The following is a 17,270-nucleotide window of genomic DNA, read 5'->3' on the forward strand; positions in this document are numbered from 1 at the left end:
AGCCTCGGATTTTGGCCGCTCTCCCAACCCTACAGGGCCAGATGCAGGAGGCAGCCCTTGGCATGCACAGAGAGCTCTTAGGCTCAGGGCCCAAAAGTCAGCCCTTTCCCCCAGATGGAGCACGTGGGACAGCCCCCGCCCCCCACCAGCACACCTCTTTCCTTCTCCTACCGGGTTAAGTGGCTTAGAGAAGGGTTTCGAGTTTGGTTGGGTAGGGGAGCTGAGAAGATGGAGCGGGGTGACATTCTGGGACAATTCTTCCCCTAACCCACACTAGAGAAGAGAAGGGGAGGAAAGGGACGAAAGCATGAGAGGGGTTCTGGGGCACACCGGCTACCGCCTGCTTTCCTGGTTTCGATGCACTGTAGAAAAGACATTGTAGAGAGGCTTGTGCTTTCCAGCCTTTCTTCTCGCTGGCTTTGGTACAAAGTCACAGGCATAGACAGGACACAGAGGCACAGACACACAACACACATACCACTCACCTTACGACACACTGGTCATTCCTTCTTGGCCACTAGGTTCAGATTCTGGAAAACCTTACTGGTAGAAGAATTCATTGCTGAAGAATTTAAGGCTTTAAGGGAAAGGAGAGTTAGAAGAAAGGTCAGGAATGAACTGGAGAAAACCCTCAGAACTGGTTTCCATTCAGGAAAGAACACAACCCAAGAGCACACTGAACAAAGGATCCTTTAGTACATATCATACCCACGCTGGTGGAGACGAGACCTGCTTCAGCCAAGCTAGTGAGCAATCTGGCAACGTGTATAGAGCTGGAGACGCACTCTTTCAAGGACGGACAGCCCTACTTCTTGGCTACACGCTCGAGAAACACGTTCAGGGATGTCCACTGCAGTCATTTGTGACAGTGAAAAACTGGGAACAACTTAAACGTCTTCGGTAGATGAATGGATGGATTGTGATCCATTTGTACAATTTCATGTCATTTATCAGTTAAAGTGAATGGCCTGAATCTCTACCCATCGACATCGGTAGATCTCAGAAACACCGTTAGGAGAAAACCAGCAAATTCCAGAGTAACCCCACTTACGTAAATTCAGAAACACCCAAAGCACTGCTGGTATACTTCACAAGTAATTCCTACGTGGTGAAGTATGAACACATGTAGGAGAAGACGATCCATCCATTTCAGGATCGCTGCTGCATTTTGGAGGGAAGAAAGGGGGTACAAAGGGTCTTCCCATGTCTGTAAGGTTTTATTTAAAAATAATCACGATCTGACAAAAATGCGGCACCATGTTGACATTTGCTATTTCTGGCGGTGGGTACAAAGCTTTCGTTATATTACTCCTTGTATGTTTCTGTACGTTGGAAATATTTCAAAATTGGACAAAGGAAAAGAACATTGCCATGGCATTTTGCACACATTTACGTGAGTAGTCACGGGTATGAAACTGATTTTCCATTTTCATCTTGTTCCTGAAAGAAACTTTTCAGGATTTCCCTTCCTTGTAGCTCCAATGAAATGCTTGTAAATGTGTTTTGTTGTTGTTGCAGAAACATCATCGAAAGAAGCATTTTTCTAGCCAGTTAATCTGTGCCTTCCTGATCTCAGGAGTAATTGACTTTGTCTCTCTCATCAAGATACCTGGAAAAACCGAACACCAAGCAGGGTTCACTCAACCCCTCGGCACCTTTTCCCAGCCCTTGGAGCGGACCGTCCAGAGAGCTCCCTGCCAAATGCCTGCTGCCCCCGCTGCCCAGATGGAAGGCCAGGCTCTGGTTTACTTTCTCTCTCCTTTCTTTCCCAAAGTTTCTTTACACAACCCTACTTTTTGGCCACCCAAACGTCTCCCTTTTCTATCCCAACCCTTAGATGTCTTTCTTTCTTATGCCTCCAACACAGGTTCTTAAACTTGCATGTGAATCAGACTCACCTGGAAAGCTTATCAAAACACATTGCTGGGCCCCACCTCTAGAGCTGCGGATTCAAGAGGTCTAGATGGGGCCTGGTGATGAGCTGGAATCCGTTCTCCAAAAGAAAAATAAGCACTGATTTGTAGTGTTTGCCAATTTCCATGATGTAAATATTCCCACCAGGGCTGATTTCAAGCCCCCAACCTGTCAGTAAATGTGGAGTTGGGGTGGGGCTGTGCACAGTTTGCTCCCTCGAGGGGATGTAAACCATCTCAGTACCCCCTTGGCACTGGGACCTGAGAGTGTGCATTTCTAATACTATCTCAGGTGATGCTGAAGCTGCTGGTCCAGGGACCACAACCAGTGTCCTAGAAGGAGGGTGGAGTTGGGAAGGGATTCCTGGATGGTGAGAATGACCCTGCAACCTTGACCTTAAAAATCCCACTTCCTTAAAGGCCCCAGACGGAGACCTCTTGCTCCAACAACAAAGGCAACTTTCCATCCTGGGGACTAGCATGGGCTGTGCTGTAGAGAACCCAAGCCAGCGTCCACCCTCACGTGGTGTGCTCACCCCTCTCCTGAAAGCCCCCCGTCCACAGACCACCAACCATGCTGCTCCCACCTTCTGCTCCTACCTCCCACCTTCCCAGCCCCAGGCCCTGTTTCTGAGGAGCACAGCTCAGCAGGATGGGTACCACACTAACACCTGGGTCTCTCCAAGGAAAGAACCACGTCTGAGGGCATCCCTGGCAGATCAAGGCATAGATGCTGGGAAAGAAAGAAGGGAAGGAAATGGGAAAGGAGAAATGAGAGAAGGAAAGGCTAGAAAGGGAGGGTGGAAGGGAAGAGTGTGTGGAACAGAGAGATAGGGCTCAGCAACTTCCAGGGGACTTAGGCTACCCCCCAGATTAGGCAAAAATGAAAGTACCCATGACAACTGTCTATTCCTCTACGGGTGACATAACAGCTCTCTTCAGAGAGTGCTTTGGGCTCCCACTGTCACTTCCCCAGGCCCAGCCCAGATGAGGCCACCTGTGGGAAGGACAGAGAAGGCTCCGTGGGCTCTGCTGGGATGGGAAAGACCATCTCCCGGGAGGAGACAGGAGTCACTTGTGGCAGCGTGGCCATGTACACCTGTGATATTATCAAGTGGGTATACAGGATCGTATGTCATACAGACTATCATAACTCCAGGGGTGTTTGACATTTCTATTCAAATTGTACTTTGGGGAAACCTATAGGCTTTCACTGCTGGTAATTTCTCCGATTCCTTCCTCCCAGAGCCTGGCATTCCCATCTCAGCCTGCCCCTCCCCCTGCCTGGCAGGCCCACACCTTCCCTGCACCCTCACAGCTCCCGCCCTCAAGCACAGCTGCTGGGGTCAGTCCTCACATGCCTGGGAGGTTGGCCTGGGGGGAGGGGAGCAGCTGGCAGCTGGGAGAAGGAATCCAGCACATTCCACTCATGGCGCACGTGCAGAATCCCAGGGAAGGAAGGAGAGACTAGTACAAGGACACTGCATCTGCTTGGCCCAGCGTGGAGCAGAACACCTGGCTTAGGTGCTGCTGGGGGACGTCAGGGACCTGGAGAGACTCCCCACTTTGCCGTGCACTCTCCCCCTCTCTCCCCTTCCCTTCTAGGCTTCTCTTCACGCTGTCTGTGCCACCTGCCCCTCTCCCAAACAGCCCTCACTCCTCCAACTCGCTGTGCCCCCCTCCCTCTTTCCCCTCTTACTCCTGGGTCCTCATTGACTTGCTTCAACCCTCAGTGCTGACCACAGGAGCTCGGTCTCTCAGCACACCTCCGGTCTGTTTGGGTGGGTCAGGTAGGGGGCGTGGCTGGATTCAGGCAGACGACTCATTGCCCAATGGACACACACACACAAATGCAGAAAGACACAGCCACTCACAGGCAAGCAAGCAGATCCCTCCGCAGAGCCGACACCCTTAGACTTGGAGGCGAGGCCTTTCTTTCTGTAGTGATGACCACCCCTTGTACCGACTGTGACTCGTCTCCATGCTCCTGCAAGGCCAGCATTCTCATCCCGCTTTACAGATGGGGACACGGAAGTGCCGAGGGAAGGACGTTCCTGAGGTCACACAATCCAGGGAGGACGTGAGATTTGAGTCTAGATCTCATTGTTTCTGAAGTGCAGGCTCTTTCCATTAACATCGGAAACAGGAGCCTTTTCTGAGTCATGCCCTCTCCCCGGCCCCCTTTCCTTTCCTGAGAATAGGTCCCTTGGATTTGAACCATTGCAGGGACAAAAGTGAAGGACTAGGGGCAGTCAAATGCCTGGGACATGGACCCAGAGCCTACTCTGAAAGGGGACCTAGACCCAGGAGAGCGGGCTGGGGGGCAGACACCCTCACTGGGGGAAACTGCCCTCTAGCAACATTTCCCTCCCACTTTTTGCCCTTGAGCTCTCTCTAGCGCCTCACCACCATTCCTCTGAGGCTCTGCGCCCCTCAGGACTGTCCCTCACAGAAACTCTGGTTCCGGTAGGAAGATCTGCAGGCTTTGCCCTCCTAAAACAGTGCAGCACACAAATGTCTCAGCACTCGGGAAGTGACCTGTGAATGGAGCGCTTCAGAGGTTGTGGGGTGCACTACCCCACTATGACCACATGATGCCACCCTTGAGCTGCATGCACATACCCCACCAGGACGCCGCTGAGTGCGCAGGTGGCCTAGCAAGGCCAGCTTTGCAGCTGGGTGGTCGGGAGGTCACGGTAGCCGCAGGGGAAGGAGCTCCTGCAGTTAGTCAGCCCTTCAGCCTTTGTCTGTCACCATCCTGCCTCTCCCATTGATGTCTGGCTGCGGCCAGGTGGGGGCTCCATTTACTTCAGATATCTACAGTAATTGCTCCCAGCCCTCTTTCCTGAACCCCCACAGTGAACCCCACCCCACTCAGGATCCCTCAGCACTTTTGAAATCCATGTGGGCCACACACCAGCACCAGCGGCTTCTGCAGGGGCCTTGTTTCTTGCAGGCCGAGGCGCTGGTGTAGCTTGTAACAGGTAACAGGCTTGGGGAGGCCGGACACCTCGCCCCCACCTCGGGCAGCTCAGGCCCAGCTGCCCTCCAGGGCCAGATAAGGAGGGGCGCTGGAGCCTGGCCTATCCTGGGAGGAGAGCAGGGGCCGCTTTCAGTGGTAGAAAAGGAGAGGGAGACCTGTGTGGCCATCCCTGCCCTGCCGTGGCCTTGCTGCAGTTCCAGAAGCCAATTCCAGGCTTGTCCTGGGCAGGGGAAGGCAAGATGCCTGGAGTGACATTCCCGCGAGGAGTGCCACCGGGTGGGAAAGGCAATTCCCCACAAGGAGCCCAGAGGGAGACTGTCTGCAGCTAGAGGACAGGAAGCTGGAAGCCAAGCCGCCAACACAACGCCCAGCACATCTTTAATTGAGCCACTCCTGTTTTCTTCTCACCTTGTGGACCTTCCCACTAGACACTGCACACCAGTAAATGATTAAAAGGCACAGAGAGGTGCAGCGCTTGTCCTAAAGCCACTCAGCAACTCTAAGGGAAAGTCAAGTTGATGGCTCCACTCCTTGCCCGTGGGTGTGGTGTTTGACTCACCTGGAGCCCTCGGGGTGACTCTCCTGTAGAGCAGGCCTCCCGCAGATACTTTTTGGGGTAAGGGCTTCCTGACTACTGTTGAGAGGAACAGCAAGCCCAGACCGCAAAAAGATCCAAAGGAGACAGCAGCCCTCCTTGGGCAGGAGGGTGGGTGCACCCCTCCAGGGCTGGCTTCCAGGGGCCAGGGCCTGGGGAGCGGGGAGGGGAGGAGGGAGCCCAGAGCCCCAGGAAGCAGGCAGGCAGCAGGAATCTAGTGTAACCACTCCCTCCACCCATCACACCACAATTCTTACCCGGTTCTTTTTGGTCCGGTTCTTTCTGGTCCGTTTTGGAGGGCAGGCCGGCAGAGCTGGGAGAACTGTGGTATGTGCACTCCTAGGCAAGGGGCTGTTTGAATCTGCACGTCTCCCCCCTTCGTGGTCCACAGCTCCCTGTTCTCTTTGACTTGGGAGTTTCTTAGTTTCCTGCTGTGCCTGGAGTCCAGTCAGACAGTCTGGTTTTGGGTGGGGTCTTCATGAGGCCTCTGTGCTTGCTGAGCTGGGGAGCTGGGCCCACACGGACCAGACCGCTGTCCTTGGTTCCACAGCTGAGTTGGCACTGGAGACTCTCCCAGTCCCAAAATGTCAAGAGCACCAAGAGGATGTGATTGGATGAGACTTCTGTGGACAGCGCCTTTGAACTTGGAGTCGAGGGCCCCTGGTCTGCTCTGACAATGCCCTCTGTCTGCAGCAGATGCAGTTGTTCTGGTGAAGGCAGGGCTCAAGTGCAAGGTGGGCTTAGCCTGATGAAACCTCTCCTGCTCATGTCAAATGAGCCGCTTCACAAAGGTGGCAGCTAAGCCCCCGTGCCGCAGTGGCCTCCTGCTTCCATAACGAGGCAAGGCAGCAACGCGTCCCAGAAGTCCCTGACTAGCCTGGCCCAGCTTTTACCTGCCTTACCTGGAGGACCCTCCAGAGGCCACAGCCCAGAGAAGTGAAGTAGACTGGTCAATGTGGCAGGTCTGCGGACTCGATGGCAATGCTTGCCGTCCACTGTGGAGCTCAGGATGGGATGGTTTGCCCTGTGATTTTCCTGAATGAGTCCAGCAGGCATCCGGGTCCTGCCAGAGAGAATGGGCCCTCGCTCTTCCCCAACCTCCAACACAGGCTTCTTAGCAAGGGCTGCCGAGAGACAGTGGCCCTGCTCTGTAGGCTGGTCCAGGGAAGAGACCAGAATGTGGGACCTGTAGCCGTAGCTGAGAGTGTGTGGCCACGGGGCAGGCTGCCGTGGAGAGCATAGGGCGGCACACACTCTCGGGATGTCCGTGAGGGAAATGCGTCCATGTTGACCCTACCCGGCTGGGCCTGGGCCTCACAGCAGCTCAGGACCTGAGCTTTCTCTCAGGAGGAAGAGGAGGAAGTCCATTCCTGCCCAGGGAGCAGGCCTCCCTTCCTAAATGCTTGTTCCCAGCCTGGGGAATCTGTACCTGGTGGTGACTCCAGGTGGGGGCAGCTGCATCGGGAAGATGGGCCTGCTGCCTGCTTCACGGTCTTCAGGAGGGGAGGATCACCCACAGCGGCTGCCAGGGTCCTGCTGGGGTCATCCCACCAGGATGGTTCCTTGGGATCTCATGGGACTCCATGCTCACATACCCCTCCTGCCCCTCTTTCCTGGCTGCAGCCTGGGCCAGAACCAGCATGGGGACGACATTGGGGGAAGTGCACTTGGTGGGTTTGTGCTCAGCCACACAGGCCTTGGTGCCTGGTCTCCAAGGCGGGGCTGGTGAGGGCCACCAGGGTGTAAGCTGGGCCCCTCCCCACTGGCACAGGGTCTCCCCCCCACACACACACACCCTCCAACCCCTGTGCTCTCTGTGGCATCAGCATGGCCTGCTCTGCGAAGGCTCCTCCCTCTGATGTCTGCACTCTCTGCAGCCAGCACAGCGCTGTCACTTTTCCTCACAGGCCCCACGGAGTAGGTACTGTTAACATCCTTCTTCCGGGGAGAGAGCTGAGACAACCTAGGCCACCTCCCTTCTCTTGCTTTCTCCCACTCCCTGGCCAGGGGTGTTTCTGTTGCCTTTCACTCTCAGGCCAAGTTCCAGTTCCACCTAAAAGTGGGGACTTGACTTCCCTGCACTTCAGTTTCCTCATCTCTAAGGGGGCATCACATCCGGTGTCTGGGTAAAACAGAAATATCCTGTGCTCCTGCTACCAAGTCTGCACAGCTATACACACCTGCACCCACCCACCTGTACTCACCTGCATCCACCCACCTGTACTCACCTGCACCCACCCACCTGTACCTACCTGCACCCACCCACCTGTGCTCACCTGCACCCACCCACCTGTGCTCACCTGCACCCACCCACCTGTACTCACCTGCACCCACCCACCTGTACTCACCTGCACCCACACACCTGTACTCACCTGCACCCACCAACCTGTGCTCACCTGCACCCACCCACCTGTGCTCACCTGCATCCACCCACCTGTACCCATCTGTACCCACCCACCTGTACCCACCTGCACCCTTGGACCGCTTCCCCTTCTGGTCTGTAGTGAGCAGTCCTGCTCTGATCTAAGGCCCACCCCTCCTCTGTGCCTGGATCCCACCGCTCTGGCCACCTCAGGGACAGAGGCCAGCATGCTCGCGCTCGCTCCTGAATGGTCAGTCCTCCCCTCCCATCATCCCACCCTATTAAGAACCGGGCCCTGGCCACCAAGCTAAAGGGCTCTAGCGGCTGCCCATCTTGCAAGCAAAACTCAAGTCTATTTGCTACTCCACTTGCCCCTGTCCCAGTCTCTCCTGAATCCCCTACAGTCACTTTGGTCCCCAAAACCACTCCTGTCAAGGTCACCACGATATCCATGCTGCTAAGTCCAGTAGTTGGTTCTTAAAACTCATCTCACTCAACCTGTCAGCAGCCGTGGGCACAGGTGGTCACCCTGTGCGCAGGGAAACGCCTCCTTCCCTCGCTGGGCTCCAGGCCCACAGCTCCCCATTGCCCCTCCTCCCCCTGGGCTGTGCCTTCCCTCCCTTGAGGGCTGCATCCCGAGTGCTGGCCCCCCCATCTCGCCGACCCCCCAGTGCCAGAGTGACCCTGATGCAGTCCCGGAGCCTCCTCTCCTTTCCCTCTGCTCTCAGCCCTTCGTGGTCTCATCCAAGTCAATGTGATTCGCCGTCTGCACCTCCATTTCTGGTCTGTCCCAGGTTCTACCTCTAAAAGCCTCGCTGATTCCCACATCCTGAGCCCCCTCCCCCACCAGGATTGGCCCAGCTCTTCTGATCCGGGCCCCTCACCCCTCTGGTAACAAGCTGTGTACTTTGCCGAGCTGCTCATCATCCCAACGTCCCTCCTGGGATTTGGCAAAGCATGACAAACGAGATGGCGCACAGGAAGAGGTCCTCAGCTGCCCTCTCCTGCTGCAGCTCCTGGACCAGGTTCTCAGAAATGCTTTCCTCAGGCTACTCCCTGCTGATGGGAGGGATGAGGGACCCACGTAGCATCTCTGAGGCTGGAGGTCTCTCTGTCCCCCAGCACTTCTGCCTGGCACATTGTCTGCCCTGACAGACCCCTTCATCGTCCAAGCCCAGCCCCAGACCTCTGCTTGTCCCAAGGAGGCTGCCCTCCCTCCCCCAGGATTGTCTCCTCTCCGTCTCCCAGGTGATCTTCACCATCACCCTCCCTCTTTTCCTGTCTGAACAATTCCCCACCCAGTCTCCGTCCGTTCCATCTCCTTCATGGGATTTCCCTTGGATTCCTTAACTCCGTTCCTGAATTCCTACAGTATGTTCCTCTGGACCAGTTTGCCCCCTCAATTGTTTACTTGGCAGATGTTAACTGAGGGCCTGCCACATACCAAGCCCTGTGCCAGGTACTGAGGATGCTGAGACACTGCCCTCCAGGAGCCCCTTCTTAGAAGGGAAGTGTAGACATGGCCCCCTAGACACCCCAAGCCCCTCAGACAAAACGCATCCTACACTAAGCTCATCATCCCCCCCAGGGCGCCCGATCCCCCTCCTGGGACCTCCAATGGCAAAAGCACAAACAAGGACGGGCAAGGAAGGCCTTGATGGGTGTGGAGAAGTGCCGCAGGGGTGCCCAGGAGAGGGAGACTCTTCCAGGCTGGGTGGGGGTGAGAATGGGGGCGCCTTGTGAGAGTTGCACTGGGCAAAGTGGGAGGGATTTGAACTTCTGGGACTGGGAGGCAGAGAGAAAGAATGGCAGAGCAAAGGCTCCACGTGGAAACCTGCTGGGGGTGGGGGCACTGGTTTCTAGGTGCAGGAAGGGGAGAAGTGAGAAATGGTGAGAGTCTACGGCCAAAGCTTGGCCTCTGGTGCCAGGTTGGGTTCCTCCACGGAGCAGTGAGCAACCTCTGAAGGTTTGTGAGCTGGAAAAATTTGTGAATTGACTGTAGGAGGGAGAAGCTGTGGTTGGGTAGGTGGGTGGGGGGAAGTTAGAGGCTTTGCAACAATTCTGATGAGAGTTAATGGGGGGACCTGACCTAGAAAGATGGAAAGAGGGCATGGATGCAGCAAATTTATGAGGGTATAACAGACAGGAGAGAACAGTGCATGGGGTCAGGGAGGCTGGGAGAGGGGCCCTAGAGGGGAGAACAGGGGGAAAGTGAAGCAGTGGGACCACATACAACATGCAGTCCAATTTAATAAACAGATGTGGAAGACTGACCACAGACAGGATTGCTTTCAGCTCGCATGGTGTAGGATTTGATAGTGACCATATGTGAAAGGCTGAAGGGACAGAGGGAGGCAGAAATAGAAGCTGGAGGCTGCGCACTGAGTTGAGACCAAGCAGGAGGAAGGGAGGCACCCATGTGGACACCCTCACTGGCTCCAGGCCTTGTGTGGAGGCCTCCCTGGCCCTGTCCCAGCAGGCCTGGCGGGGTGGAGGGGAGTCACCCGGCCAGCAGGGCTGGGGCTGCGGGACCTCCATTCCAGGAGGGAGCCCAGGCTGTGCAGGGCAGGTTGGACTGGGCGGTAGGCAGGATCCCCTGAGATGCAGTGTTCTGGATGCCCCCGCTCTGGAGCAGGGGAACTCAGGTAAGATCGCAGGCGAGCACCGCCCAGCAGTGGACACCTGGCACAGACAGAGCCCCTGGGTGCCAGTCCCAGCTCTGCCAATTGGCTGGGTGACCTTGAGGGTCTCACTGCCCCTCTAGCAAAGGCCAGCACTCATGCTTTTTACTTGTAAAACAGGAGAGTTTCAGACACACAAAGGAGCGTGCTAACACCTCAGTGGGCGGAACCTCCATCCTTCTCCTGGCTGCTCTGTCCAAGGGGCCACCTCAGGCCCCTCCACTTCCTCACCCCTCATTTTGAATATATCTCAAGTTCAAAGTTCTAAATGCATTTTGAACCCACGCACTTGCTCCTCCCAGTCTACTGCCCCTGCTCTATAGAAGACCCCCCCCCACCCTCACGGGCAAACTTGTACCACAGTAGCCTCCCACCTGGTCACTCTATACCCACTTGGCTCTTTGCAGCCACAATAATTAAAAAAACACGCAAATCTGCTCATGTCCCACCCCTGCTAAAAAAAAAAAAATCCTTAAATGGTTCTTACAACGCTTAAAATTAAATCCACGCGTGACCACCTGCCCCTGCCTAGCTCCCTGGGCTCCTCCAGCGTCAATCTTTCCTGACCTCCTGACACTCCAGCCATCTGGCATTCTTCCAGCTCTGGAACATACCCAGCTCACCTCGGGAACTTTGCCCTTGTTGTCCCCTCCGCCAGGAATGCCACCCTCCCCGCTCCACCTGGATTCCTCCCACTCAGCCTGCAGCAGGGGGCTTCGTTATCACCCCCTCAAAGAGACCTTCCCTGAGCACCCAAGTCAAATCCACTCTGTTAGTCTGTTGCATAGCACCCGGTACATCTTCCCAGCACTTAATCTCCTTTTGCAAATAGGTGTTTATTAGTGTGGCTTTTTTGTTTGCTTGTTTAATGGCTGCCTGTCCCCCTGGACTGTAAATCCATGAGGACAGAAATCTTGTCTGTTTTGTTAGCTGCTGTATACCCAGCAGCCATAGCTAGTGTTCACAGAAGAAAGAGAGGGAGGGAGGGAGAGAGGGAGGAAGGAGCCCATGTTTTCATGTTATCACTGTTACTACTCAGATGACCCCCCCCCCTTCCCAGAGAGCGCAGGAAGCTAGATGGTCTCTTCCACTGTGCATCTAATCTATTCCTGTGTAACAGAACTCATGTGAACATTGGGCAATTTTGCATTGTGACTTCATCACCTGCTGAATCACCTTTGATATCTCTTTCTTCACTTTAGCTTCCGCGTTCTTGATTTGTGACATGTTGTGCCTTGTAATTTTTTCCACTTAGTATTCACATTTTCCTTTTTCATGTTAAAATAGAAATATTACTTATTCAAGTTTTACTCATTAAATTACAGGGCATTCTTTTTTATCAGCTCAGTAATCATATTTTCCGGAGCTACTGTAAGTTTTTATTGTTCTCATAGTTTCATTAACTACAAATTGACACTAAATAGAGTAACAGTTGTTTAACATCTGAATCTTGTTCTTGTTCAGGAAATAATTTAGATAAAAATAACCATTGTATACCCTGAATGGTGTTGTGAATGGAGGTACCACAGTTTATAGAATTTCATTTTATTAATAACTTCAAAGTTTCCTGATTTGTTTCTTTCTGATGCTAACAGAAATCCAACCTCCCACTCCCATCCACCCATCTGAACTCGCTGTATCTGGGAACTTGGATTCCGAGGAGAGGGCCTCAACATCTGAAAGCTGCCGTAATTCCCAGGGGCCCTCCAGGACCTTACCTCAAGGAGAAAGAGCCCTTCCCAAAGGTTAGATATTTATGTTTGCAGGGAGAACTCTCCTCCCATTTAAAGTGGACACCAGGTCTGAAAGCATCACCCTCTGAACTTAGGGGGAGCGAGAAGCAACATGAATGGCACAGCGGGGAGCATACTGCACCCCAGGAGGGGTTCATGGAGTTGTGCTACTGGCCCTGCCTGGAGAGAAGGTCTGGGGCCCAGAACTGTGGGCAAGGGCACGTCCAAGGAGCTGGGAGGCGGTTCTCAGCAAGTACCAGCAGAGCTGGTCCGGAGGGAGCCTGGGGACAGCGAAGCAGAGGCTTTGGGCAGGTTTTCCAGGCCTGTCCGGGGGGCATCCTGGGGCTAGAGGAGGGAGGCCCATGCCTGCCTCACCTTCAGTCTCTGCCTGCCCTACTGTGACCTCATCCTGGGCTCCTGAGAAGTCCTCTGGGGACCAGCACAGCTTTCTGGGCTATGGCTCCTGATTCGGGGGCAGCTGCTGGGCAACAGTGTGCCAGGCCCCGGAAAGTTACCCCCAACCCCCTTCTTCCCACAGTCAAGGAATAAACCTGCCCCTGGTTTTCTCCACTAGCAGTGAGTCAGGCCCCTTGGCTCTGGCACCACCTGGAAGAATGGATGGCAAGTGGTGATCCTGACCCTGCAAAGATCGTATCCAGACTCAGGACCCAAAGCACAGGCCCTGTGAAGCCTGGAAGGAAAGCCAGCCACCACTCCTCCCTGCTCTGCTTCCTTTCCCTCCCTCCCACCTCTTCTGCTCTTTTCCTCCCTCCTTGCTTGTCTTCCCTTGGAGGATCCCTTCTCGAGGCCTCTGTCTTCCTCCTCTGTCCCCACCGTTCTCTGTCTTTCTGCCTGTTGCCCCATCCAATCTGCTTCCTGTGGAAATTTGGTTTTCCTCTTCCTGGGGCAATAAATAAAACCAAGGGAGAAAAAGGCAGGGAGAAAGGTGAAGGGGCAGGTGTGGGCCACCCAATCCCCATCCCAGGCCTACAGGGTGCAGAGACCAGGCAGTCCTGAGAAGGACGGTTGGGTGAGCAAAGCCAGCTACACCCGTCGTTGGCTGAGAGCCACAGCGTGACTGTGGATGAGGGAAAGGACACGGATTCTCCTAAACATGGGTAAGGGAAGTCTATTTGGCTTCATGAGTAATTTTGACCATGGACCTGAGGCAGAGAGGTTAAAAGCTGGTGCTGGACTTTTGCTGTCAGCCATGAGGACGAGACTTACCCTCCTGACTGGAACAACAAAACATATGAAGTGACTGTTTTCAGTCATTGGGTAACAGGCAGCATAGAACTGTGATTATTGAGAGAAAGGAAATATGTGATGTGAGGCCCACATGTACCTCAGATTTCTACCCAGGCACTTTCCAGATGGCAGACATCAGAGTCCTGGGCTGCTGAAGTGACCAAAATGTGAGAGGCAAGATAGCTGTTATGGGCCGAATTGTGTCTCCTCCCCCCACCCCAAATTCACATGTTGAAGCTCTAACCCCCAGTACCTCAGAATGTGACCGGCTGTATTTAGACATAGGCCCTTTAAAGAGGTGATTACATTAAAATAAGCCCATGCAGGTGGCTCCCTAATCCAATCTGACTGGTGTCCTTACAAGAAAAGGAAGTTTGGACACACAGACACCTTGATCTTATACTTCCAGACTCCATAACGATGAGAAATAACGGTGCTGTTAAAGCTGAACGAAGACTGTGGCTTCTCCAAGGGCTCCCATGGGTGCCTGGATGAGTGCTGGGCTACTAGACTCCACAAATGCCCAGCAGAAAAAGGCTGCGGTACAGAGTCACCATTGCAGGGCTTAGAGACAGAGTTCCATTCCAGCCAAAAGGAGGAAGACCTCAGTAAGGCCTCTGAGTATTCAGGAGTGATTTTACGCGTACTAACCATGGCTTTGAGTAAGTGCCATACTCTAAGGCCAAGAAAAAAAAAAAAAAAAACCACAGCAAAGAAGAAAACTAGCCTGCCAGGATCAAAATGACCCACTTGTAATTTAATGTCTACCCAAACTCAGCACTGTTTAAAGGAAGAAAACACAAACTAGACTCCCTATGATGTCTCTTCCATAATGTCCAACACGCAACGACAAAAAAACATTTTAAACATGAGAAGAAGCAGGATAGTATGACCCGTAATCCAGAAAAATAGACCTGCAATAGTTTATTGTAAGCCAATACAAACAGGTCCTTAAATTACAGAAATATTAGAATTAGTAGATAGGAACTTTTAAACAGCTTTCATAAATATGTATGTTTAATGAACAGACGTAGAATTTTCAGCGGAAGAATGAAAACTATAGAAAAGAACCAAATGGAAATTTAAAAACTGAAAGCTAGAAGATCTAAAGCAAAAAATTCACTGGATAAACTTAACACCAGATTGGCGTCTGCAGAAAAAAGGGTCATTGTACTTGAGAATAGATCAATAGAAATTATCCAACCCGAAGACCACAGAGAAAAATGATTTAAAAAAAAAATGAACAGACTCACTGACCCATGGGACAATATCAGGTAATTTAACATAAAAAGCGTAAGAAGGCAAGGGGGTAGAGAATTGAGCAGAAAAGAATATTTTCAGGAATAAAGGCTAAAAATTCCCCAAATTTGGTGAGAAACATCAACCGACCATCTAAGAAGCTACATATTTAAGAGCAATGCCCTGACTGGGGGCTGCGGACGAAGAGGAACTGGGCAGAAGCCAGAGAGGCGGAGAAGGCTGGTAATCTGGGGGTGGGAGACAGAGTGCAATGGACCCCAGGCAGGAAAGTGTGAGGGGAGAAAGGAAGGGGAGGGAGGAGAGGGGTTAGGGAGAGAAGAGGAGGGGCGGAAAAGGGGAAGGGGAGAAGGGGAGGGAGAGGGAGAGGGTCAGCTGTGCCAGCCTGAGTCCAAAATGGTCTCTGAGGAAGGACACAAGCGGCCATGCCGGACCACCGAGAGCAGCTTCAGGGAAATGAACCCTGCAGAGCCCACAGTTGGCTGGCGCTGAGGAGTGGTTGGGAAAGGGGAAAGCTGGAAGGCAATGAGCCATAGGCATTTTATTTTTTCAAAGTTTCCTGGTCAACAGGAAGGGATGAAGACACAGGGTCGCAGCTGAGGAGGGTGGTGGGTGAGGAGACCTGTGGTTTACAGGTTGTGGGAAGCAGGCGGCAGAGGAGGAAATATTTAAAGATAGGAGACAAAGCAAGTAAGATTTTTCAGAGTCCAGTAGGTTTGGGGCCTAAGGCCTCAGGTGAATCCCCTTGAAAATACCAACACATTTTGAGGAGACACAGAGAATGTGGTGAGTGATGCTTCACATGGTGACAAAGGAGGTTGAAGGCGCTCAATTCCGAGAAGATGTGGTACAATCCATGATCCAGTCACATGACAGCTCACATTTACACAGCAGCAGGCACTGTTCCACACACATACATTAGCCCCATGGCTGCCTATGAGAGAATGACTGTTATTTTGCCTGTTGGTACTGATAAAGAAATGGAGCTAAATCACCCAAGCTTCCCCAGCTAGCAAGGGGCAGGGCCAGGATTTGAACCCAGGCAGGGAGGCTGGCTCCCAAGCCTCCCTCTTAGCATTACACTGTGACATCCAGGAAGGAATCTAGCTTGGTCACTGGCGAACTCTGTGGCCTCAGGGAGTTGGATTTGCCTGGAGGAATGCAGTCCCTGCTCTGCCCACCATCCAGCCTTGCTGTGAGAGCAGGGTGGGAACACCCTTTATGCACGAATGCCTAAGGCTTCCTCAGAGCTAACTTGGGGTCCTTATTGATCAGGAGTTTTCCTCAGGAGCAGGGAACCTGCGGAGGCCTCCAGCCTCTGTGTGGGCACCAGGAATGGCAGGGACAGAGGGAGACATCCAGCCGTGAGGCCCTGTGAGGGGAGCCCTTAAGTTGGAACCATCCTGGGTTTGAGGCATCAACCGCTGATGCTCAGAAATGCTAGGAAAGGCAGACAAGAATGGCGAAAGTCTGCTCGAATCACAGAAAGAAAATAATGATTTTGTTATGGATTACCTACTCTGTTCTACACATCAAGCAGAGCACTCCCCTAAACCATCTCATTTGATCCATCTTCAGAAGGCAGCTGTGGAGTAAGTGTAATTATTCCCATTCCGTTGGTGAGGAAGGTAAGGCTCACAGAGGTCAGGAAACTTGCTCGAGGTCATGCAGATGGTGAGCGGCAAGGGTAGGGTTTAAATCCAGATGTTTAACACTAGAGCCCATGTTAGGACTGGTATGACAGTTACAGGATTGGAGGACGGGGTTAGAGGAAGGGAATTGTGAGGTCTAGAGGGGCTTCCCAGACTGAACAGCTGGGGAGAGGCAGGCTGTAGAATGGGGAGGTAAAGGAAACCCCCTTCTGCACTCGGAATGTGACTCTAAAGTGATGGTTCCAAAAAACTGGGCTCATAGACCCCTTTGGGAAGCTGATCAAAGCGAGACTCTCACCTCAGAAAGGATGTCCACATTTTTCCATGATATTAAGGGTTCACCCAAATCAACTGACCCAGGCGGGGGCTGAGCCAAGACCTGGCTCTGCTGGCTGATGCTTTGGCCAGTCCACTCAGAGCCAAGCTCACGCTCATCTGCTTGAAGCCGTGATGACAATCAACATAGTTTGATAAATACATTAGACGCACAGACCAGTTCTCTCTTTATAATGGAGGACTTATTCCCTCAGCTGCTGGGAATGCTGCCATCCTCACAGTTCCCATCGCTCTTCCAGAACTGTGCTTGACTGAAGAGGATCACCTTGCCCAGTCATGTCTCCTTCCCAAGGTAAAGAACATCAGTGAGACTGGGAACAACTCTGAAGGGCTCCCCCCTCCCCAGGTGTTGATCTTGGGAGCACTCCCTAAGACACCGCCCATATGCTGCTGTCCCTCGCAGGGCCAGCTTCTCCAAGAACCTGACCAGTGAGACATGGACTCTCTGCTTTAGTCACAACAGCAACTGACAAGGGTCCCGTAGGCTACAGATTCCCCTTTTTTTTGGCA

The 17,270-nt window shown here is 53.1% G+C and overlaps 1 non-coding gene across 12 annotated transcripts in view; it reads right to left on the reverse strand.

Annotated features, from left to right (window-relative positions):
- LOC109461152 (uncharacterized) overlaps positions 1-17,270 on the reverse strand; it is a 45,938-nt gene that overhangs the window by 6,894 nt on the left and 21,774 nt on the right. For 6 of the 12 annotated variants that reach the window (XR_016021950.1, XR_016021944.1, XR_016021947.1 and 3 more), the window contains exons 4-5: positions 5,749-7,115; positions 486-3,967 (exon numbers count right to left, since the gene is read on the reverse strand). This is a non-coding gene — a transcript (uncharacterized LOC109461152). Of the gene's footprint in view, positions 1-485; positions 3,968-4,319; positions 5,487-5,748; positions 7,116-17,270 lie in introns of those variants that run through there. The other 6 variants (XR_016021945.1, XR_016021943.1, XR_016021946.1 and 3 more) reach the window with 6 other exon arrangements.

Source organism: Rhinolophus sinicus, chromosome 8 (assembly GCF_057876585.1).
Source record: "Rhinolophus sinicus isolate RSI-liver-muscle chromosome 8, RSI-T2T, whole genome shotgun sequence".
NCBI lineage: Eukaryota > Metazoa > Chordata > Mammalia > Chiroptera > Rhinolophidae > Rhinolophus > Rhinolophus sinicus.